The 23,707-nt window shown below is 37.3% G+C and overlaps 1 protein-coding gene and 1 long non-coding RNA gene across 12 annotated transcripts in view; one reads left to right on the top strand and one right to left on the bottom strand.

Moving 5' to 3' along the window:
- Window positions 1-23,707, top strand: part of DLG2 (discs large MAGUK scaffold protein 2) — a 999,439-nt gene that overhangs the window by 620,210 nt on the left and 355,522 nt on the right. The window lies entirely within an intron of this gene.
- Window positions 455-23,707, bottom strand: part of LOC112985016 (uncharacterized) — a 43,591-nt gene continuing 20,338 nt past the window's right edge. Inside the window, exons 4-5 of one of the 5 annotated variants that reach the window (XR_010387335.1) lie at window positions 20,662-20,889; window positions 455-3,717 (exon numbers count right to left, since the gene is read on the bottom strand). This is a non-coding gene — a long non-coding RNA (uncharacterized LOC112985016). Of the gene's footprint in view, window positions 3,718-20,661; window positions 21,848-23,707 lie in introns of those variants that run through there. The other 4 variants (XR_003259644.2, XR_010387337.1, XR_003259642.2 and 1 more) reach the window with 4 other exon arrangements.

Genomic DNA, 23,707 nt, shown 5'->3' with positions numbered 1-23,707 from the left:
GGATGTGGTCTTTTAGCTTATTTTATTGTATTACTTTTAGCTGATGGAGTCCAAGGTTGGTTTTATCTCACTAGTGCTTGGTGTCTGGAAGGTGGATGTCCAACCTAGGCTAATTGTGAGGGCTGCCTTGGTACTGGATGGAGAACAGAAAATACTGCCGGTGTGTTTTATCCCATCATAGGAGAGAGGTGCAATATAAGCAGAGTTAAACTCCCTCTGCAAATCAAACAGTAGCCAGCTGAGACTTTTGCAGATTGAAACTTAGAATATTTCCGTTTCTGCAAGGCAACATGCAGTAGCAATATTAGTCTAATGGAAAAAACCTTGCATAGCGAAATAGGGCAGCCTTTTAGAGCTGTAGCCTTAGTCCTCTAGGCTGACACAGAAAGGCAGACTTTCCCCCTCCTGCCTAGCACTTTTGTTACCAGGGTTATGGATTCACTCACAGAAATAATTTTGCAGGAAGAAATCCTTTATTGATCTGGGAGTTTAGCACAGACATAGTGGGTCTCTGAGTGCTCTGATAACGTCCCAATTTTCAGAAAGTGCAAACAAACGAGTATTTTGCTCCACACAGTTCTGCTTTTCTAAGCTGGTGTAAAAAGCCCATTAGCAGAAAACAATTCGACTGTGGCACCCAAGCAAACCTGAAGTTGCCCACCCTCTGCTACCTTAAATCAATCAGCACTAGCCAATACTGAACACAGCTCCAAGTGTGAATGGAGGCTGTGGACTTCCAAATGAATATACTGGTTCTCAATAAAGGCTTCTGAAGCACTAATAGGAGGGTATGCACACACAAAAAAGAAATAAGTAAAGTGTCTGAGATGCTGACTTTTCCAAAAAAGTATGTAGGAACCTCTTTGGAGAAAGACTCAAAAAGCACCACAGAAAAAAAAAAATGATATGCTAAGGAGTATTGTTCTGAGAAGCTGTATTTCAGCTTAGTTTTCACTTAGTCTTGCAGTTGGCATTGGTGAATAATATGTAAATTTAAAATAATATGTATATTTAAATACATGAGAAAGAGGAACCTCAATTTGCTAGTAGAATATGAATCATTCTGGAGATGACAGTAATCATTTTGCCACAAAGGCGGTCATTTTCTAGGCAGAACTTTTAAAAGACATCTTTGATGTGCTGGATTTGTCTCTTCAGAAAAAGCAATGCTTTGCATTGCAGAAAATTGCCTTTCATTTTTGTTATTAATTTAGAATCAATTATAATGCATACATTAGGGCCACTCGACCTTGAAGAACCAGTATGCCGCTTCAGTAGGAAATGGCATTGCAGAGAGGGAGAGAAAGGAATGGAAAAGAGAGAAGAAATAGTCCTCTGGTTTATCCAGGACTGAATTCCACAAATGCCCTTGCTATGCATTGTAACATCGTAACACAATATCACAACACAAATTTCTAATTTGCTGTTTGGATGCAGCATTGCAGTCACTTTCTGCTCTTATGCAGTTATATTCGAAGCAGCCAATTGCACTTGTCTTTCTCTCATAGCTACCATCCATCCTCCTCCTTTGACTCCTGCAGAGGAAAGCAAAGCTATTCCTCTTCAAAAGAGGGGAAAGATTTGATCTCCTATACTTTTCTGCAAAATAGTTTTGCAGGGGCAGCTGCCCACTTTGTAGCGCTAAAAGTTCTTTGGAATGATATGATCTAGACCGTTTCTTCTCAGATTTTGTCCCTATAAGCTGTAACTAAAAGTAAAGCGAATAAGATGACTTCAGGTATGCTGAAGATATAAGTGGCTGAAAAGCAATTGTGTGCGTTTCATGCATGTTTTATGTCGCAGGATAGTGCTTTACCCTCAGAAATTGACCTAGCTGGTGGGTCCCGAGTGTGGCTTGAAAGTCACCTTATGCAGCTTAATGTGATATATGAATTCTGACTGAATTCTATGAATAATTTATTTTTTGGAGAGGTTTTTAATTTTACAGAGTTTAACTGGTTGCACTTAGAGCACAACACACATTTTCGATACTTCACCTGCAAAGCAGAAGTGAGGTCGTGTTAGCGTACGCTGACTGTAAAAGTTTAATATGTAGATTGCCATTAACTGGAATGAAACTATATAGGAAAAAACAGCTAAACTAAATTTAGAGCTTGACACCAACATCTTAACGAACGTTAAATAATACTTTACACAGGAAATATTTTTATTAATTCTGATGATGATGATAGATGATAATGTACCCAGGTTTTTTATCATATTTCACAAATGGGGAAACTTGAGGCATAGAAAAGCAGGCCAGCTGTAGAAGTGGTAAAAAAACACACATATCCTAGGTTGTAGTCCAGTAATCTACTTATTGAAGTATACTTTCAAGAGTAGACAATAAAAAATGTCTATTGCATTGAAATCAACGGTCTTACTAATAGTGCAAATTTTATGGAAATTTTGAAAAAAATGGAAAGAACAGTGTATTTTTATTACCTTTAAATGTCCCTTGAATTTTTCAAAAAAACTGAAGTAACTGTACTAATTGCTTGTCAATCCAGTATTTATTTTAGAGTGAGAAATGTAATATGAATAATCAAGATAGTGTTTGCAAAATATTGGTAAATGTGTCTATAAAATAAATTTAAATCACAAAGAGATATTTTTGGGTTTTTTCCAAAACAGAAATAGAGCTGCACTGAACAGTGAGGTACTTCTGTATGTTCTTGTCAATAAATATATCTCTAAAATAATGTGATTAAAGAATAGAATATTGAAATCAGCATATTTTGATTTTTAAAAGAAGAGAAATGCTGTACCTATGGAACATTATGATGAATATGCTTTCAGATTTCGTGTTGAGCCTTCTCACTGGAAATCCAGAGACCTATTGTTATAGTTTAAATGGGGGAAATGCCTATCTAGAAAGAAAGCTTAGAAAAGGAAGATAACATGCGTGTATTCATTATAAGGTAGGCACAGGAGAAATGAGAGACTCATAAGTTTGTGTGTGTACATATACAGAAAAAAGGAATTGTAACTGCTAAGAGCTATATATTTTGAGCCAGAGTAACGAAAACCATTAAAAAATGGTGTCTACCCTAATTTTCCACTTACAAATGATGTCATTACTCACCTTTCACAGCAGTAGAGAAATAGGTATAGAAAAGGGCTGAGGAAAACCACAGTCTTCCTGAAACCTCAGTGCTAGTTTAAACAGGTGGAAGGAAATCAAATAAATCAAAATGTAGTGAGGACTTAGTCTAATGCAATTATGTGTGAATGATGCACAAAACCAGCTTTAATTATGAGGATGATTTAGGGCCTTGATTTTCCTATCCGATTTCTAAAGGAGCTGGTGGAGCAGCCTCCAGATCAGTCACTCTGAGTGTTCAAAAGGTCTTTGAATGCTGAAGTTTCAGAGCATTGAAAGAGAGCTAATGTTGTGGCAGTACTTAAAAAGCAGAAATGGGATGGCCTGAGTCATCCCGGTATCTGCATAGGTCAGAGCAAAAGGAGTGTCAGACTGTGCCAGGTGAAAACCTGATACTTGTTTTAAAACAGCCAAATGTGACGTCGTACATGAGGGAACAGAACAGAGCCCAGGTGTGAAATGAAGCATCCTTGCTTGGGATCCACCTCCAGATGGGAGTCTGCTTGGGAAGCAGCGAGTCTGCAACCTGTCGCGGGGCTCCTTGGTCGATCATCGGGCAAACACAAAGTCTCGGTCCCATGTTGTGGCCTTTGATAGTGTGTTCTTCATTCCACCTGGGGGGGGGGATAGAAAAAGCTGGTGTTTTGAAACTGAATTTAGACAGGTTGAGAAAGAAAGTAAAAATGTTAATAGATTAACGGTGAGGAATGAGGAGGACAGGATGAAAGCTGTAGGAAAAAGCAAGAGGGTGGTAAGGCAGCAGGAAAGACAGTAGTTGATGGAAGAAATGGAGGCGAGTATAAGTACTGAGAAGGAAGGGACGTTGGTGAATGGAAGAAATGTTATCAAACACTAACTCATCTGGTAAAGGGCAAAGGCAGACAGTTTGGATGGACAAAGGACACAGCAGGGCCTCAGAGGTGAGACCCCATACAGCCACACAAGAATATACGTGAAACTCAGCTACACACATAACATATTTTGGAGAGATCAGAAAGGCAGAAGGAATGCTCAGAAGCAACATAGCATCTTTTACGCAAAACACTTCTTTAATTTATGAAAAGCAAAAGGCAGTAACTGAAGTTGGCGTTAATCCTATCGTTTTCATGTGGAAAAAGAAAGTTCTCTGGGAATGCAAGGAGATAGATGTGTGCTCAATTTTTAAAAAAGGGGAAAAACTCAAGACCTATCATGGCTTTTGTCTCCTTTCTGCAGTCATTGCTCCTTATAAAGAAAAGACATTGTGGAATTAAGTGATATTTTTCTCCAGAGATGATTTAAGTAGGTCCTACAGCCTATATTAGGTAGGAGTTCAAGGTGAATGATCCAGCTGTGTCTTCTGCCTTAGATTAATTTTGAGGCATTGATTACCTACTTGAACATAATTTAAAAGGTGACATTTTTCCAAAACTGTATTTGTAAATGAAATATTTTTATCTCCTTGTTCTGAGGAGAGGGAAATGCCAGGGTATTTCAGGTGCTATAGTATGGCAACTGTTGTCAAAGGCTATCATTTTAATGGTGATGAGAGTCAGCAGATATTAACCCCACAAGCTCTTAATGTTTACCAGGTTATATATCACAGTATCTTCATCGGAAACCAGTCTTCCATAAACACAGACTGAACTCTGTATGGCCAAAGGGAATTTTTATTGGATTTTTGAGAGCTTCAGGAAAAATGGTCATGAGCACGTTCAGATTTGCTTAAAACATAGCAGAGGAGGGATAGAAAAAAACACTATAAAAGTAAAAGAAAAGGTAATATATTTGTGAAAAATAAATGCCCATTGAAAACAATCGCCAAGAACAGGTACACACTTGAAATAAAATTTTAAAATAGGAGTAAACATTAAGCAAAAACAGTTTACCTCAAGTGGAAATAAAAACAGTAACAGTTGTTATGGGACACAAATGTATGCTTTGGAAATTCTCAGATTTTCATTCTTGTTATATTATTCTGCTATGCTTAACAAGCATTTTGCTTGTATTGTATTTTCTCGGGTAAATCTACTCTCTAGATACCATGGCTAACTAGCAAAAGTGATTTATAGATACAAAAGCTCTTTAGGAAAAGTGATTTGCGCGAACCCCTTGTTACGGTTCACTAGAAAACAGAGTGTACGTATGAAAAATGCACAAGTCAAAGTGAATAATGAAGCACACTGCAGCAAGCAGGCCAGCTCCTGGAAGCCGGCCGCACTAAAGAGAGCGGAGAGAGCAGAGCCACATTAACTATTTCTGAACAGAAGCACGGGCAGCCCCACATGGAAAGGGCTCCACTACGATGCTAAATAAAACCAATATATGCCAGTGCACTCGGTAGGGTCAGTGTTAGCTTTTGAGCTTCCTTGCAGAGCACTCCATTCACAGTGTAACAATGTCCAGGAAAACACAAGAAGACCTTAGCAATGGGAGTATAATGAAAAAAAAAAAAGAAGTCATGAGGAAGGCGATGAGGAGCTTGAATATGGTGTAACAGAAAAGCCCCAAACCAGGTAACTTTACCTGCAGGTGAATTTTATACATGATAGAGATCTGCAGCACATGAGGCAGAAAGGAGATGTTTAAAAACTGAATGGCGAAACAACTTATTTTTAACTTTAAGTTTAAAATAGAACTAGAACTCTAAACATTCTTATATCTTTTGTCAAAATCTCTATACCCCTAAATTCCTCTTTCCCTCTTGAAAATTTAGAGTAACAAAAGTGCAGGGATAGTGTGCAAATAAGGCTCACATAGAAAATGCCATCAAAAAGTTAAACCAATATTTTCCTATATTATTCCATTTCCAATTAATGTTTTATTTACCTGTATTTTATTATTGTCCTAGCTTTCAGAGATCTTTAAAATCTGATGATAATTACTTTCTTTCCTTCCTCACTCAAGGAAAAAAAAAGAGACTTTTAAAGAAGTTACAGTCTAAGAATAAGTTATACAAATAATTATAAGTAAAGAGCAAAATTATGCATCCCTGAAGGTACCTGATAAATTGGTTCTCAGGATTAGCGTATATTGTTTTCTCAAGTAGGTTTTCAAAAAAACTGAAAGACTCTGGAGCATCTGCTTATGCTGCACATGCTTGTCTCGTAAATAACTTCCAGAACCATCTTAGAAACAGCTGTTACCTTTTTTGAACACAATATAGTTTGATGCAACAGCTCTCGAAGCATTGACTTAGAGAATGCTATTCGTGCGTGTAGGGTATTTAATAAGGCCTCCAATGAAGGCAGTGATTCGCCTGGATAATATAACAACGTATTTATCTTCTTCATATATATGTGAAAAAGGGAATTACGGAGCTTGATTTTGCAGAGGCGCTCTCAACACGCTTATTCAAGAGGGAGGGAATACAGGCATGAGGTAGCTGTGTTTCTGCTCCTACCGCACCATCCAGGTGGACACATGGATGATTAAGATCTCTTTAACCTGGGGAGCTATGAGTAAACCTTCCATTTCTTAAGGCAATGTTTTTGTCCCTGGGCGGTTCACACTGATATGGTATAGAGAGGCTCAAGCCTTCCTTTCAAAGGAGCAGGAGAACAGAAAAGTTACTGTGGAGTCAAGAATGCACGATTATTGGATATAGAGGGAACTTGTTTCTGTATCCCAAGGATGCTAATCTTTTCCAGAGAGGTTGAACTTTTTTGGAAGGGACTACCATTGCATTTGCATTTAAGAAATTGCAATGTAAAACCCACAAACAGCATCAGGTGTTATCTCAGTGGGTGGGTAGGAAACTGGATCTCAGGACTCATTCTAGCTCTGACTCCAAAGGGTTATCTCCTCTTAAAGTGCTGTTTTTTCAATATTCCAAAGACTTTGCTTACATTACTGTTCAGGATGTTATCTAGGATAGTGGATTTACTATCTCCTGGTTGGAAGTAGACTAAGGAATATATATATATATATTTATGTATATGTATATTTTTTAAGGAAACTCTCAATTGCATCACTGCTAGGATACAGTAGTATCAGCTGGACAACCCTTGTTTGAAATTTTAGCAGATGGCTTGAAGTCTTTCTTTTTGACATTTCTAACCTGAACGCATCTGGAAGACTATGTTCAGACTCATTTTCAGTTTTTGGCAGTATCCAAAGCACTTTTGGGAAATTATCTGAGTTGTTGGAAACAATCGCATTGATCAGAACAGCCAATCCAACCCTCTCCTGCAAGAGCAGGGCCTTTTAAAAGTACACTGCAAAGCATTTCAGGGTTTTGAAGGTCACAGTGTTTGCATCACAGAAAAAGATATAGGCTTCAAAACAAAAGCTCTTCAAGGAAAGTGTATGCAGGATTTCTCTTTGGATGTTAGAAAGGGCAGCATGTCCCCATCACACAACTCTTGGGATCTCTAACATTTCTAATGTGGAAAATCCAGTCATTAGGCATTTGTCATTTAATTGATTAGTGGCAAGAATGATGTCAACATCAATTTGAAGAGACTGCTGCAGAAGCAGGAGCTGATTTTGTAAGCTTTCCTTGTGGTTTTTGAATGAACATCTCTGCGCTGCAGGGTAAAGTCTGAATTCCTTGTACTGCTGTTGGGAAGCCGGTTCGAAGGCATTAGGCACAGGCAAGACTGAGTGAAAAAGTAAGTCACCCCTAAATCATTTTGTTGTTGCAGTAATTAATTGTTTGAGAAAACAGTGTGTTGTTCTGGAGATACTGAGAAAGAAAATTGGAAGTTAACTGAGTGAATAATTTAAAGCAGTGTGCAATCCTGAATGTATGGAGGAACCATTCTTTCTAATTATTTTGTTCCAGTGTCATAAGGTATAGTCAAGTCCTGTAACTTTCCTTGCCTTTTCTTCTTTGTTTCTTGTTTTTCATTTTCTCTTCCTTCCTTTTATCTTTGTAGTGTATCACTTAAATAGCAAAGCAGTTAGCAATAAAGTTTCCTTGAAAAAGGCCTCCTGGAACAGCAGTATTGTTTAGAATGGAAATAAAAAGCACTTCTGTCAAACCTGCAAACTGACCAAATTCTGCCAATTATTTTTTGCTGTTGTTTTTATGCTAAACAAAACCAGCGCTCCCTGGTATTTCTGGGAGAGAAGAGTAGATAGTTGTGCTGCTGTTTGCTTGATCTTATATAATAGGTTGCCATTTAACAAAGAAAAAGAAAGAAGACTATAACCTGAAGATGTTCTGAAAAGAAGCTAGAGAAGGGGCAACATTGCACACTTTTTAACTCGTGGAGGCAGTGAAGAAGAGGTATGCTATGGTAGCTAGTGAAAAATAAAATTAAGAAAAAAGAAAAAGCACCTACCAGAAATTCTAAAGGAATGGGTAGAGAATAGAAATCAGACCATCGGAGAAAACAACAGATGGCATGCTCATCTTGCTTTAGGCACTTATAAACTCATTCAAACCTTCATGAAGTTGATAGGAGGCTCTTTGTAGTCACTAATGGATTTTGGATCCTGCCCTAATGAAGAGAATGATACAAGCTAATTGTCTATCTTAGTCTGTTGATAGAGCTGATAAATGTAGTTCCATAAATGCAAACTAGTAAAAAAAGATTTAAAAACATTCTTCAGTATAGTATCTACTGGGTGAAGAGCTCACAGAAACCAAAGTAAACAGAGGTTTTTATCTGTGTCGATTTTTTATTCCAATCAGCAATATCATTATCTGCATATTTTTCATGTTTCTGTGTAAATATTGTACAAATATTCAAATGAACAACTTTGTGCAAGTGCAATGGCAAAAATGGCCCATGACGTTATTGACCTTTTATGCACTTACTAGCTTGAGAGGATACATCCTCAAGCTGGAGGACACATGGTGCTAATAACGTATCCCACGTATCTCTGCAATTCATAGGTAATATATTTCTCTACTAGCTAGTGACTGAAAAAAAAAGAAACAGCTATATTTTAGATCTCAGTAATAAGAATCTCACAGAAGACTTGATTTTAGCCAAGAACCTGGGACCAATCATATCAAATCAATTGTTTAAATTAAAAGAAAAAAACTTGTCTTAATTGAGTTTCTCAGTTTCAAAATGGATTGTTTAGAAATGGAAATTATGAGCAAGCAAAACTTTAAGAGCTCAAAACGAACTTAAGTTGTGGGAGAACAGGTAATTTCCTTGCTAGAATTTTAAATAAACTAAGTACGGTTTTTAACATATCTGTCGAGTCAGTGGTCACACATTTGAAGTGGAAAAAAGCAAGTTCATATAACGGAGAAGAAGTATGATGTATCTATAGTTTCAGCTAAATAGCATTTTTGAATGTTCTTTCATATTTAGGTCATGGAAATAAATGGAAATTTTTATAAAAAGCAATAAATTTTAGCAAGGCTAGGCTGTACCAAACTAATCTGATAACTTTTTTGTAATTGACTTCCTAGGCAAGAGAAAACCTATGTTCCCTCTCTCGACTTCAGCAAAGTGAAGGGAATTACAGGTTCTGCTTGCGAACCTGGGGATCAGTAAAAGAGCTGCGAAATGGATAGGACTGGTGTTTATGGGCGACGGAAATGTTTGCTTTGAAGAGGGAACAGTCCATTTGGAAGGAGGTCATTAGAGGAGTCCCTGAGGATGGTTCTTGAGATAGATTCTGTTCAGTAATGATCTTAGCACAAAAAGTTTCTATTTAACCTAGTTCTGTATGATGTCAGTGAAGTTTCCTCAAGCCACAATGCTGGGAGGAGCTTCCAGTGTGGGGAGGATTTAAGCATCCTAAAGAAAGAAAAGAGTTGGCAGTCTTGAGCACTAGCGTAAAAGAAATGTAATAACATTTAATAATACCAAGCACTATGTTAAACACCTGTAACTAAGAACAATAACTTATGCTATACAACAAAAGCTTATTAACTGACAGAGGATGAAAAAGATTTACGTGAAGTAGTTGAGTATAATTAATGTGATGTAAGAAAGACAAACTGAAAAAGATGTGCAGTGCTAGCAATGTCAAAGGTGGTATTTACTGTGGAGATAAAGAAATATAAATGCTATGTGCCAAAGTATTGTTAAGTATATTAGACTACTGCACTTGATTCTGAGTTTCTGTGTTAAACAAAATAAATGTAAATGAAGTTATGTTCTGGAAATGGCCTCTAGAATGGCACAGGTAATAGACAGGCTGTCTTACAAGAAGACAGCTTGTCCACTTAAGTCTAGAAAAGCAAAGGCTGAGAGGAGGTATGACCACCCTCTGTAAATACATTGAAGAGTAAACACCAGAGAGGGCATATAGTTAGGTGGAGGAAATTGTCGGTGGAATAACAAATGGGTCTGAACTAGCCATGTATAAATTTAGGCTGAAAATTGGATAAAGTCCTTCAAAACTATTAAGAATCCTTCCTAACACCAGCTTTGTGGTATAGCCTTCCAGTAAGAGTAATTTTCAAAACAGAGCTTGAGCAGCTTGTGAAAGGGATCACTTTATGCTCTTGTCTGCAGCAGCCACTGGACTGCACTCGGTCATATGGGAGCTCTTTCCCTGTGATCCTGAGGAACATGCATATAGCAGGAACGCACGCTGTGAGAGTCGTGATTTTAAAGCCTTCCTAGACAGCTAAAGAGGACACATCAAATCCTCATTTGCATGCAGCATGAGTCACAGGTTAAATTAGCGCTTCGGGGCTAGACTGTGATTTCGAATCGACACTTGCTCCAGATGCATGGAGTTGTCCTCTCCATCGCTCCTCGGGCGGCATGGCTGCAGTCGTGCTCTCCATCACCTGAGCAGGTGGTGGGATCGTCCATTTATAACTTCAGCTGCCCTTGCCCACCCAGCACAGCTGAGATACGATGCAATATAATTTGCCATGAGTGTTGAAGGTCGTGGTTCATGAGGATTATTTCTGGAATGGTGCAGCCAACACACACCCAGCAGCTCTGGACCTTTTGAGAGGCATCGGAGGTGCATCAAACTGTAGCAGCACGTGTTTCCCAGGCGAAGTTACAATATCACCCAGCTATCAGCACCTCCTGTGTTTGTAAAGCACTAGGATAGTCAGGTTCTGCTCTGTGATAGGAGTTCCTAGAGTTAACATGGTATAAATGAGGAAATCCATTATTAATTTGATTAAAATGAAGAAATCCACAGTTCAAAGGATTTCTAAATTAGTTTAATAATAGTTGACTATTTCACTGAACTACAGTTGAATGTAGTTTTGCTATATTTCACTGTTGCTCTGATTCTGCCATCGTTACTGATGTTGAAGGAGATATTACAGCTCTGGTTTAACTGGTTTTCTTCACAGAGTGCAAGAGGTAGATTTGGGCTTTTCTGTTCATGTTATTTATATTTTTCATAAATAGATATTAATGGGCTTTAGAAGAGGGAAATTTATCCCTGAAGTAGCTTTGCAAAATAATGAAAAATGTCCCTTGCCAAGTTTGGAGGAAGAGATCATCAGAAAGGGATGTTTCTTCTCTTAAACTTTTTCACCGGTGTGCATAAGCATGATTTGTTTTTCTTCTTTTAATTTGTGTAGGTTTAGTTTAAATTAGAGAATCCACATACTTTCACTCCCATCCTCACCAAGAATGAGAGCAATGATCTAATCCAGCTTTGCCATTGATCACTCTTTTCTCCTGAAAAGAGAAATAGGAAACTGATACTTTGAACTGTACTACTGTATTATTATTGATTTTTGAGGCATACTTCACACCTCTTTCTCTGATCTTGACCTCAGTGCTTTGTTCTTGACCTGGCCTATTTTTGCAAGGGACAAAGTCTTTTATCCTACTGCTGTTTTCTTTCTTGTCCATGAGTGCAATACAGAATTCTTATTCCATACATTGCTTCATTCATCACCACTATCCCCAATACTGAAAATAATGCAAATCTTCTGTAGGCCCAGGATTTCATTGAAGTGGTTGGAAATGCAATGAATTTCAGTGGGAGTGAGGTAGTTTTCCTTTGATCTCTTTCTCTTCAGTTTATTTTAAAATTCTACTCTAAATTAACAGAATTTATCTTCAATTTAATTTTATTTATGACTCACTGTTCAGCATACAGGCCTTTTTGATCAGTTTTCTTTGATTATTTTTTTTAATCCCTTTTTTCCTGACTCCAAGAAGCTAGGTCATCACACATTTAGGTGTCGCAAAATGTCATGACTTTAAAAATTTGGATCTCCCCTGCTTAAACAGATCTTTACAGCTTTGTTAACACTATGAAGTCAAGTGGTTCCCAGAATACAGCTCAGAGCAGTGCCTCCCTGAGGCCACAGCAAGGCCAGAGTCCAGGGTGCTTGTCTTGCACCAAGCAAGGCTGAAAGAGCAGTGAGGACAGGGAGAAGAGTTGAAACCACTGTCTACCGATTTATACAGGCTGAGTATTTGGTTCTGGGTGTTTTTGTGTAAGATACTATAGAGATGAGCAAAAATTGTTTGCAAACAACTAGCAACCTAAAACACAGTATCAAGTATTAATTAGATCAAGCTGATTATCCGGGAACTTACTGACAGCTCTTTTCACCACTCCCACCTTGTCATTATGCTTTTCCAAGATCCTTTCTGAAACTTCTCTTTGCTGTGATGTTGCAAGAAGTTAACTGTTTGGCAGCTGAAGCTCTGAGACCTCTGCATAGCTTGCTGGATAGCATGTCTCACTGCTTCCTTGTGTTCTCCCATCCATTTCTTTGTACCACTGTTTTTCTGTGCATCTTCTTACGTTTAGATTGCAAATTCTCAGGTTGTTCGGGGTCTGTGTTTGCACAGCACTTAACAGAATAAGCTGCCTCTGAACACAAGAATGCTCCCAAGTTCCTTGGTGAGCCACGTCTGGTTGTATCCCAGCTCCGTAGTCCCTTCTCTTTCCTTCCCCAAAGAGCCCTTCCGTGCAGTGATGTTAGCAGGACATCCAGGCCACCTGGGCATCACGGAGGGCTACAGCAATCTGAGCTTAGGCACCAGGACCCTGTGCCTTTCCATGCCAAGGGGTCAGTTTAAGCATATCCGTAGTATCCATGGTTCACGACTTCTAGTACTGTTGCAGTGTTTGATCAAAAACTGTAATTAAAGCAACGTACATGTAGCAACAAAATTGGGACCACTATGGAACAGAAAAGGCAATAGCAAAACTACCCATACAGAGCAGTTCGACCAGAGGGCTAAGGAAACAGTTTACAGAGGTACAACACTAAGCCCTCACTTAATTAGAAACAGTTCAGGAGAAGACTTTAGTCAATAAGTAATGAAAGCAAAGCCTTTGCCTTGCCAATTAGCCACTTGAAATCATGCATATTTTATGAACTTCTGAAAATGTTGGTAACCATACAGCAGCAAGTATATTAAATGATATGAAATTAATGATGGTTTCAGGGGCAGATGACTTTGGCTGGCATGTAATTATCTGTTTATATTGCTATATAAATATATTGCAAGTCCTCTACTCGCTTTTATAGGTTTGGCTGTGTCTATTCTTTCATCTGCAATTGTGTTCTTAAGCTTCACCCTGTGTTTCAGTTGAATAGCTGTTCAAGATGAGTTCCTGATGTAACAAGTCGAGAAAGATGCACTATTTCTAGAGATCTCCAACATGCTTTAGTGAGAAGAATTTTCCATAGGGATTTTTTTTTCCATGAAAGTTTATGATAATTCCTACAAAAATATTTAAAACTAATCGTGTTTGCCATTTTGTTAGATCAGAAATATTTTTTTCTGTTGATCTGAACTGAAAGCAATTTGCTTAGATGGCAATGTTTCCCCTTGGCCAGAAATTTTGAATTTTTACCAATTCTAATTTATGCAAAGTCTTGTCAGGAAGGGCCTCTAATATGATTTTTGATCTAACATAATACTAGTAAAGTTCAAAAAAAAAGTCTTTATATTCAGCTCTGTTTATTATCTTCATTATCCTCAGGAATAGTACGCAATTCTTTTTTCAAATATAGCCTGTTTCCTAGGAATTGCTGGACTCCTGTAGACAGAATCTCTTTGTTTCTTCCCGTCTCATTGCTATGTGTCAAATGGAAAATAAATATCCCTTTTTTTCCATCTCTGTTATACTGATCCTTCTCTCTTTTCTGTCCTCCTCTCACCAATTTATTTTATTTCATGGGATTTAAATGCTGCTGATAATGTCAGGTTACTATGGTATTTCTTCAGTGAAAGACAAAGGAGCAAAGGCAACATCAGCACGAGTTTTCCAGTATTGCTTCAATATTGCCTCATCAATGAGCCCCAGCTGTTTAAGGATCAGCTTGGATGACTGAAGGTTTCCACAGCATGATTTTTTTGTCACTTCTGTTGTTACACTACCAAATTGCCACTTGTTAATGGCTATCGTGTTATCAAAGTTTATGCTTTACGGTATAAACCAGACGCCTCAAACAGGAGTGGGATTTTTGATCTGGCCATGCTTAGGCTTATTTTTTTCCTCTAAGGCCACACCACTAGGAACCATTCTAGCACTGAGAATTATATTCTTCCTCCTTTTCTCTCAGCTTCCAGCCCTCTCGTCAAGCGACACCATCACCCCCTACCTCCTATCCGCTCTCAACTTCTGTATTTTCCTTATTCGGCTTCCCAAAGACTGCCTCATGTTTCTCATGAATTTCCTTCCTCTCTTTTGGAGTCCCTGCTAGTTGAAAAATGTCCTCTTTACCTTGTCTAATCTGGTGCAGCCTGGTGTGGTAGCTGATGCTCAGTATGTCACCTACTCCTGGGAAAAAATTCCCTATACTGGCAAAGGATAAGAATTCTCTCAAGCGAAACTTTATAGATATGTTTGTAAGTGTATGTTTGTATGAGGTAGTGTAAAGAATACACAAAAAGACATACAGATGCTTTCACTGAACAATTATCAAACCTACGACTGTGGAACGAACTTACTTTTTTGCATAGATTCTAGTTTGCTTAGCAGCATTTCAAATGCTGATTAGCTAGACCTGCTGTTATGTTCCCACAGACTTCTGTTTGACCTAATTATACAGGAAATGCAGTTTCTTACCTTATTTTGACACGAGAAGAAAGCTTGAATACATTAAGGTCAATATCAGCAAAAGAAGAAACCCAAGAAAAAAGCAATCACAGCACATCCTAGAGAGTTAAAGGAAAGGAAAATACAGTGCTGAAATACTGAAAAATAATGAAGAAAGTAGAAGAATGATTGTTTTGTTGTTGTTTTAAAGAAAATGTAGTGAAGACCGAATCATAGAGTCACAGAGCAGAAATAGTAAGTGTTACTATAGAGGCTAAAGCAAACAGTGGGACCAAAAAGGGAGAAAGTAGAATGTGACTCCAGTGTTTTAGATAAGGGAAACTTAACCTGGAAAAGGAAAAGTAGCTGTTTGTGGGAGAGAGTGCCAGAGAACATGCTGATAAGTTATATCTCATCAGTTGTCCCCTTGGGAAGAGCCCACTGGATGGCCTCTGAAAGCTGCTCTGCCCTCTGTTGAAAAGAAGTTTCCTTAAAAAAAGTGAGCTAATTCTTATTTTCTAAACCTTAAGATGAAAGCCTTCATTTTTTTTTCTTGCATTATTTTGTCAGGATGCTGATTTGTTCATGCACAAGAATGTTTTAACTGTAGGATAATTACATGAAAGGTGAAACGAAAAGAACTCCATGAAAATAGCATGCCTTTCTGGGTATTAATTGAAGGACAAAGCATAAAACCAAAATCTGAAGTGCTAAATTACTTCTATAAGTCTTCAGATGTGATTTCTGTAAGACTTCAAATACTGAAAAAGAGCTTGAGGAAGTCAAAGCAGAGTGGAATTTTAGCTTTTAAGTAAAATGAAAAACAAGCATGCTCTATAGGAAAAAAGACTAGGAAATAATCTGTAAGACTATTGTAAGAATAAACACAATGGGAGCGAGCTTCAGATAAACTAATCTTCTGGCTTCTACTGTTAGAACTGTGATGCAGTAGTCAATTACTGGGCTATAAAGAAAAGTAAAAAATGAAAATGAAGAAATTAAAAGAAAAGAAAATAGTTGCAGTCATGATATAAATATTTGCAGGATTCATTTCTGAAGAGGGAGTATGTTGAATAAGTTCCACTGAAGATTCTGCCGTAGCCATGAAAGGTGCTGTATCTCTGAATCCTGGTCTTTTGCTTTATACAGTATAGTCTTCCCTGGCTGTATTTCTGATAGAAATTGCTGTCTATTAATGATTTAAGCATTTTCATGAGTTTATAAATTTCAGATTGATTCCATTAAAAACCTGGCTTGATGGAGTGGGTAATCTTTAGCAGGCGGGCAAGGGAGAGGCTTTCTGGAAATATAAAATTTGTGCTGAACAAGTACAATTCACTAGTTAAAATTCAGTACTTATTTTTTAATAGGTAGTCTATTATATGACTATTTAACTTCAGCTGAATTTTATTTTAGCTCTGGGAAAAGTTGAGAAAGAGGACCATTCTTTTTATTTATTTGTGTAATGAGTGAGCATGATATTAAATCTGGAGGAAATCTTATATGTTCACATCAATATCTTATTTCTTGAAATAATTAGAGAGCAGATCATGTTTCCATGTGCTCATATTCTTCACTTTAAATTTCATTCATCCAACAAAAAATAATCTCCCTTTCAACAGCACTTGTTCTGTCTGTGCGGTGGGATCACGCTCTGTGCATGACTCAAATATGGTTTCACAGATAAAGCTGACCAAACTTACATTTAGATTTGAAATTTTCTTGGTTTCCTGGTTGTGTTGTTTAAATACTTCTACCGAAGCAGTCTGACACGGTACTGTGTGTGCACCATGCTACTTTGTTCAAAGAAAGATGTTTTTATTAACTATCATAATAATGATTTTCATCTTTGTGCTGGAAATTAAAAAAGTTCCTAATAGTTAGAAACCATTCTGTGTTGGTGGGCTGAGGGCAGGAAAAGGTTAATTGTTTATAAGATGTAGTTTGATGAGTCTTTCAAGGACGTTTTTTACTGAAGTGAATAAGTGGGTTGGTTATATGTGTTTGTTCAGTTTTACCTAAGTGCTGTTGGTTCATTATTGTTAAATTTGACAGAGAAAGAAATGTTTTAAAAGAACTAAAAGTGTTCACTGCAGAAACAATTAGATCCAAATGAGACAGAGCTCTGCAAGCACCTTGCCTCAGAATGAATATTGAGTGCTTTGGAGAAACAGAGGGTGGACGGTGGTGTCAAACGTGCCATTCTCTCTGGCACAGGTGACGTTAGTGTAGGCTCTAAGATGTGGCATCTGTAAAATCAGGCTTGTTACAAAGGGTCAAGTCAGATATTTTGACCTATGTGCTCAAGCCTTCAACTCATCTAGTGTAATATATATTTACCTATAAAAGTTGCATCTCTAAAATCTCAGTGTCATGTTGCAGCTTTTGGCACAGAGCTAACAGGTTGCCCGAGGCTCAAGTTGAAATGTTGTCTAGTAAAGAGTTGAATGGAAAAGTTTTAATTCACTTTAATATAATCTCAAAAGTTTTTCTTATGTTATTCCAAGCCCTTTTATTAGTTTTACGTTTGTTTTATCGATAGCATATTTTGAATTCTGTACAGAACGTCCTTGTAGCCGCTTGATAAATTAATTGCAGTGTGCGTTTCAGAGTGTCAGTACTTCTGCAAAGGAATCCAACATTGAGTAACTACCATGTTTCTGTGTCACCGGGTTGTAGAAATATCTTAATCAGAATTAAAACTTACTCTATGCAACTATATAACTATCAAACAGTTCATTTTTAGATTTCTGTGGCTTAAAAGACTTAAATCATTAAGTGCATTGACATCTGTTACCCCTTCTTTGTACTGATGCACATAGTTGTTTAGAAGGCAGAGTAAGTGAAACCAGTGACGTGTCTGTGAATCTTGGATAGGTGAAGGCGGCAGGCCAATACTTGCACATTGCTGGCATATAAGTAAGTGCTGTTGCCCTGCTGTGCTATCTCCATGTTGCAGAAGAGAATGTTTTAAGTCTTACAAACCCTCATTCATGGAACTGACTTCAGGAGGGAAAGATTTTGGGGAGATTCATGTGCACCAGGATCCTGTAAGTTGTTACCAGCTGTATTGCCAAACATCACACTTAAATCTAAATTTTAAAAGGAGTCAAGGAACGGGATTTTCCACCTTTTTTTTTTCTTGCATTTCAGAATTTCTTGTTGTAAGAAACATCTTTGCCAGAAAGAAAGGATTTTATTTTACTTTTTTGAAATAGTGTATAGCTTTATCTACATCAAAATTATCATATGATTTTAGATGTTGTTAAAGCAGTGTGACACTGGTATACAGGGAAAGCTAATGTAGGCACTGAAATGGCTTGATACATGTAGAACAGTCATTTCCTCTTTTTCTGTGCTTCATGTACTATCCCATCTCATTTGAGTACTGAGGAAAAAAAAAATCTTTTTGAAGGTTCTTTTTTTCTTTAAGGCTTTCTTTTAATGGCCATTTCATTTGTCTGTTTTTAAAGTTGTTTGTTAACTCACTGATTGTTGCTTTTATTCAGAATCTAAATCTTTCTAGCATGTGAGTTCTGGCATACGTAGAAAGCGAGGGTGTGTACGCCCTGTGTATTTTGGCCATTTCTTATACTGCCATCTGTGATACTGGGTCCCATAGGTTTGCTGTGATCGAAGTGCTGTTCAGTGGAGAGATTCTTTCGATCATGTTTTTATTAATTCCTCCAGTTTCCCAAGAGCAAATATCACTCTCTTAATTTTCACAGCAATTCATTTTTTTTTCCTGAAAAACTTTGGAGATTATGACTAACATTAATAAATGTTAAAAATTAATTCCCTGTGATACTCACAGCGTTTTTAAATGCGTTTTTACCTTTCACATACATTTGCTAGTGAGGAGATAACATTGCAATGACTATATATAATTTGTTTTCTAGCTATAGAATTTTCATGAGTAATTCTGTTTAGGCTGGAAAATGCAGTTGCACCCTTGATTTTGACATTACCATTATTAGGGTGCTGTGAAGTATATAAAGGTATGTGGATTGCCTTCCTCCTAGTTATTTTTGCCTTTAATATGATGCTTCAGTAACTGTAATATCTTACTTGATTTGCAGTGGTCAAAGTTTTGTGAAACCAGAACTATGTTCTTTAGATTAGCTAAAAATAGGTGCCATCATGTTCAGTGAGAAATCCTTCTGACATTAACTTCCTTGGTGCTTTTCGTTATGTTTTCTCAGTTACGCCCATAGACAGTAGTCACTTACTCCTCTGTAGATAGATGTCCTTGAGAAATGACATAGGTTTCTTGGTCACTCCAAGCAGGGAATTCCAAATTATGTTACTTGCATGAAAAAATCATCTTTTATGAATCCTGAAAATGGGAACTTTTTTCAATATTAACTAGGAGTCATTATAGTTTTCTTATAAATAGTTGTCCCATGTGACAGAGTTTATATTCTAGTTTATTTCTTAAATAGATGAAATCGGAGCATTAAATCTATACAAGAAGTATATTTAAGCATGCAAAATAAAACTGCGATGCAGAATGGACTCTGTGGATTTTATGCATCATAAGGACAATGTAGTGCACAAGAGGTGTATACATTAAAATATATTTGTCTTTAGATTAAGTTGACACATTTCGTAATCGGACATGGGAATGGGGAATTGTTTAATGCTTAGATTAACCATGCCTGTACTTTGAATAGGGTTTTAAACAAAACCCAAAAGAGAAAAGTAATATTTAAAATGTATTAATGCAGATAATGCAAGTTCCTTGTGCTAAATATTTTTGGGTAATACCTACTATCTTTGTAGTGAATTTTCAGGAGGAGTCTGGAAGGTATCCAGAAGCATATATTTCCAGAAGGAGCCAGCCAAGTTATCAGCCATAATTTCTCCTATTTCTACTTTGGCTGTATATCAGCAATGGCAGGGTGGGAGTTTGATGTGAAGTGTTATATCACAGAGTTTTTTGAGATATCTTTTCCTCTCCCTCCTTACTGTCAAAAACTTGATAACTTTCAGATTTGCTTGGGGGAAATAAGGAGAGTGAGAGGGAAAGGGGTCAGATCAGCGAGTATAATACTTATCCAGGGTGTGGGAAAATGGGATTGACGTGTCTCCCTTCCTTGATCTGTAGCAGGGATTTGTCCTTGATGAACGCCTAGCTTTATGGAGGTGTGCCTTCCTCCTGTTGGACCTGTTCTACTTTGAATATACAATTATATATTCATTAGATCAGAGATAGCGTGCCTGGTGATTAAGGCACTCCTTTGAAATGTAAACCCCTGTGCTGCCTGTTCCAGAAAGATAGTTCCCGTCAGGTTTGGCAGCCCAGATGAGTTCCTCCTCACTGAGCTCCTAGTTATTCTCATCTCGTTCTCTCTCTTCCTTACTTTTTAACATCCTTCCTTATCTCAATTTTCTCTCTCATTTTAGACGACAAATTGCATGCCAGGGCTAAGAAACTATTAAATGAAAGTTGATTGCAACTGATAAATGTATGTGAAACATTTTGACTTGCACCAATTTGCATGTTGATGAATTGCACCTCAGAAGTGTCTCTTTCTTTCCACTGTATACAGGGGGTGGGTAGGCTGCCTAGCTCAGCTGAACATCTTCTACTGAACATGTTTGAAGAGTCAGGTGAAATGAATATCACCTCTTTTATATAAAAATTTAAAATCATGCAAAAAAGGTATGTTTACCTTTCCTCATTCTTGCAGATCAATGTACTCTGGTGTTATTCAAGATGCTTTTAGGATGTCAGTAGGATGATGTTCATTGTCCAGCTTCATAATCCACCTCAACGTCACCTTACTGGAGAGTTACTCTGCCACAGCTCCTTAGCTCTGAAGGGGGCATAACAATGCCATTGTGGTTTAGGAGGTGGATGTGAGGATTAAAAAGTCTTGAAATGGCAATAGTTAATGTGACTGTTTAGGGTAAAAACAGGGAGAGGAGGCTTCACTTTGAAGGACATTTACAAATGCTGAGTTAGTCATAATTTTCTCTGCTACTAAAATTGTTTCTGTCTCTGAACTTAGCCCATAGTGTTGAAAGGGAAAGTTAGTTTAGGAAGGCTTACTATGAGAAGTGTACTGCTTATTTTTCTGTGACTGTTTTATGAGCCAAATTTCTAATCCATCTGCATTGCTGAAGTATACACACAGTTTCCACTTGCCTTTCTGAAGGGCTATTTCTTCCAGCTTTTACTTTTGCATTGTTAGTTTGCTATCTGTGGAATGAATGTGCAATACATTACAAGAACAGGGTAGAAAAAGTTTTTTTTTTTTTATGCTACCAACAACAGGAATTTCAGGTTTATTTCTGAGATGGGCTACTCTTAAAATGAATCAATGAAAAAGGCCTCTAGTGACAAGAAAGCTACTGTTTACACTAATAAAACTAGGCCTAATGTGGTAGGAATACAGATAAAAGATTGGATTTTCAAAAGCATTTTCCTGTAGCCTGTCTGCATCTTCCGAAGCAGGTGGTGCTTACGTCAGACATCAGTAGGAACAGGTTGATTCTTCTGAAAATTTCCCTTGTCAGACCTGTTATTATCCTTGGACAAGTTCATCTGTGTGAGCAAAATAGCCTAGACACAGAGGCATGTCTGAGTGTGGTCTTCCCAGTGTCTGGGATCAAGTGAAAATGTCTTTGGATATTGACAATTTGTTGCATCTTGCTTTTCTTAAAAAATGTACTCTAGCCAACTTGTAACAAATCTAACTTCCATTTGTCCAGTAAGAAGTCTGTTCCTCATTCTGTCTTCCTGTAATCTTCAAAAAGGAAAAAGTGGCAGCTGCAAACCTGGGGAGGAGAGTACTTGTTTTTTCCATGAATAATAAGACCATTCTTCTCATCAGCCATTGAGTCATTTGCAGCCACCTTGAAAATAATGTTACTAAACTTTAAAATTTCTAACAGCTTATCCTAGATATATATATTTTTTACTGCCATGACATAAATCCCATGTAGAATATGGGAATTTAGAATTCCTTTGAATTTCTACTAAAAGTAATACCTAATATTATACACAGGTTACAGGAATAGTAGTCTAGTTCTGTTGCACTGTGTTCTGTGTGTTTACTCATACATGGAAAAAGTCCATTCAGAACACTACCAAACCATACTTTTTATAGGTGCTGAGGTAAGTAAAGGAACAGTAAGTCTTATATTACCCAATTTCTAAAAAAGTGTGGAAGTAATATCTAGGGAATGTTTCTAACCAAGTTTGGCAGGTGGTTAAAGATTCCTCTTCACTTCCTGCTCCCAGAAGGATGCCTGTAAATTGATGTTTCTAATGTAAAGATGTAGTTACTGTGTATTTCTAAAGTGACAATTTGCTTAGTTGCAAAGAACTTCTTGGATGTTATTCAAGGTACAGTTTTAGCCATGACTTTCATTTGGATTTCATAGGGACCACGTCAAGAAAACATCTGCACTTTCTCTAAGAATGTACAGGTACAGCTCTAGGAAAAGGGAAGTTTTGTAGGGACATGTCCATGCAAAATGTTTAAATGTCATGTAATTCATAAGATAGAATTCAGAAAGGAAGTTTTCTGTGACTGATTGCTAGACTAGCATTAGATTTTGAAAGCTTCCTTCGTATTTGTGACACTGGAATTTTACAGAATGAGAGAATAGTTCTGACTGGAAGGGTGGTTGTGGAGGTCATCTAGCAAAAGCTCCCGCTCAGAGCAGGGCTAGCTTTGAAGTTAGATCAGATTGCTCAGGGTCATATCCAGTCAGGTTTGGTAAGAATAAGAAAAAAATGGACACTAACATGAAACGTTATAATAAAGTGGGGTCAGCACAAAACTGGGAAAAATTACAAGATTTAGATGTGTGTCTATAAAAAACAATGAATAATGAATTGCATTTTATGTTATTTATCATTCTTTGTATCTGTTTCACTGTAATCTATAGCTTAGCATCATGGCACCTGAAAGAAAAGCCTTAAGTGTTATTCAATTTTGGAAGCTTGCATTAATTTGTATTAAAAGACAGGGCGATGCCAAGCTTTGTGTGCTAAGCCACTAGAGTAAGACAATGGTGGCAAGTTAAGTGGTGCAATAGCAAGAATACTCAGTTATTTGCCCTTAGGATTAGTGCTTGAACTTGAAACCCTTAAGGGCCTGTTAGTTCATTAATGGTTTAGCTTTTTCTTCTAAATTGCATGCCCCAAAGATCATCATTTTGAATGAGGAGGAAATTAATGGTTTTACTCATTCATTCCCCTTGCCTTTGATGCTGAATTGAATAAAACTTGGAGAGTAAAGATTATAATAATTTTATAACGGATGTAAACACTCCAGAATTTTAATCTAAATGATTAATCATATATATCTTTCAGTAGAAGTAATCTTTGGGGTATAATATGTTTAAAATATGCTAAAAATAATTAAATCAGAAGATAAGAACAACTTGTATATATTCACTTCATATCTGTTTATATATGAACCAAATGGAAAAGAACAATAGCTTAGACAATAGCTTAGGACTTGGGCTCATTATAGCACCTTTAATACTTGAAGTGTCTCAAATTTCTGAAGTGTTTTACAAAGCAATGCTATAGCAATAGTCTAGTCTGTGCAGTAAAACCCCTTTATGCATGCAGCCATGTTCCACAGAGTTATAAACTGGTTTAATGAAGGAAAGTGTTGGGTTTGCTCACTGCCTCAAGACACCCAGTGGGGTTTTCAACTTCTCTTTGTACAGCATTGAATTATCAGCAAAAAGGAATTG

Source organism: Dromaius novaehollandiae, chromosome 1 (genome assembly GCF_036370855.1).
Source record: "Dromaius novaehollandiae isolate bDroNov1 chromosome 1, bDroNov1.hap1, whole genome shotgun sequence".
Lineage (NCBI taxonomy): Eukaryota > Metazoa > Chordata > Aves > Casuariiformes > Dromaiidae > Dromaius > Dromaius novaehollandiae.
This window is presented reverse-complemented; position numbering and strand designations above follow the sequence as displayed.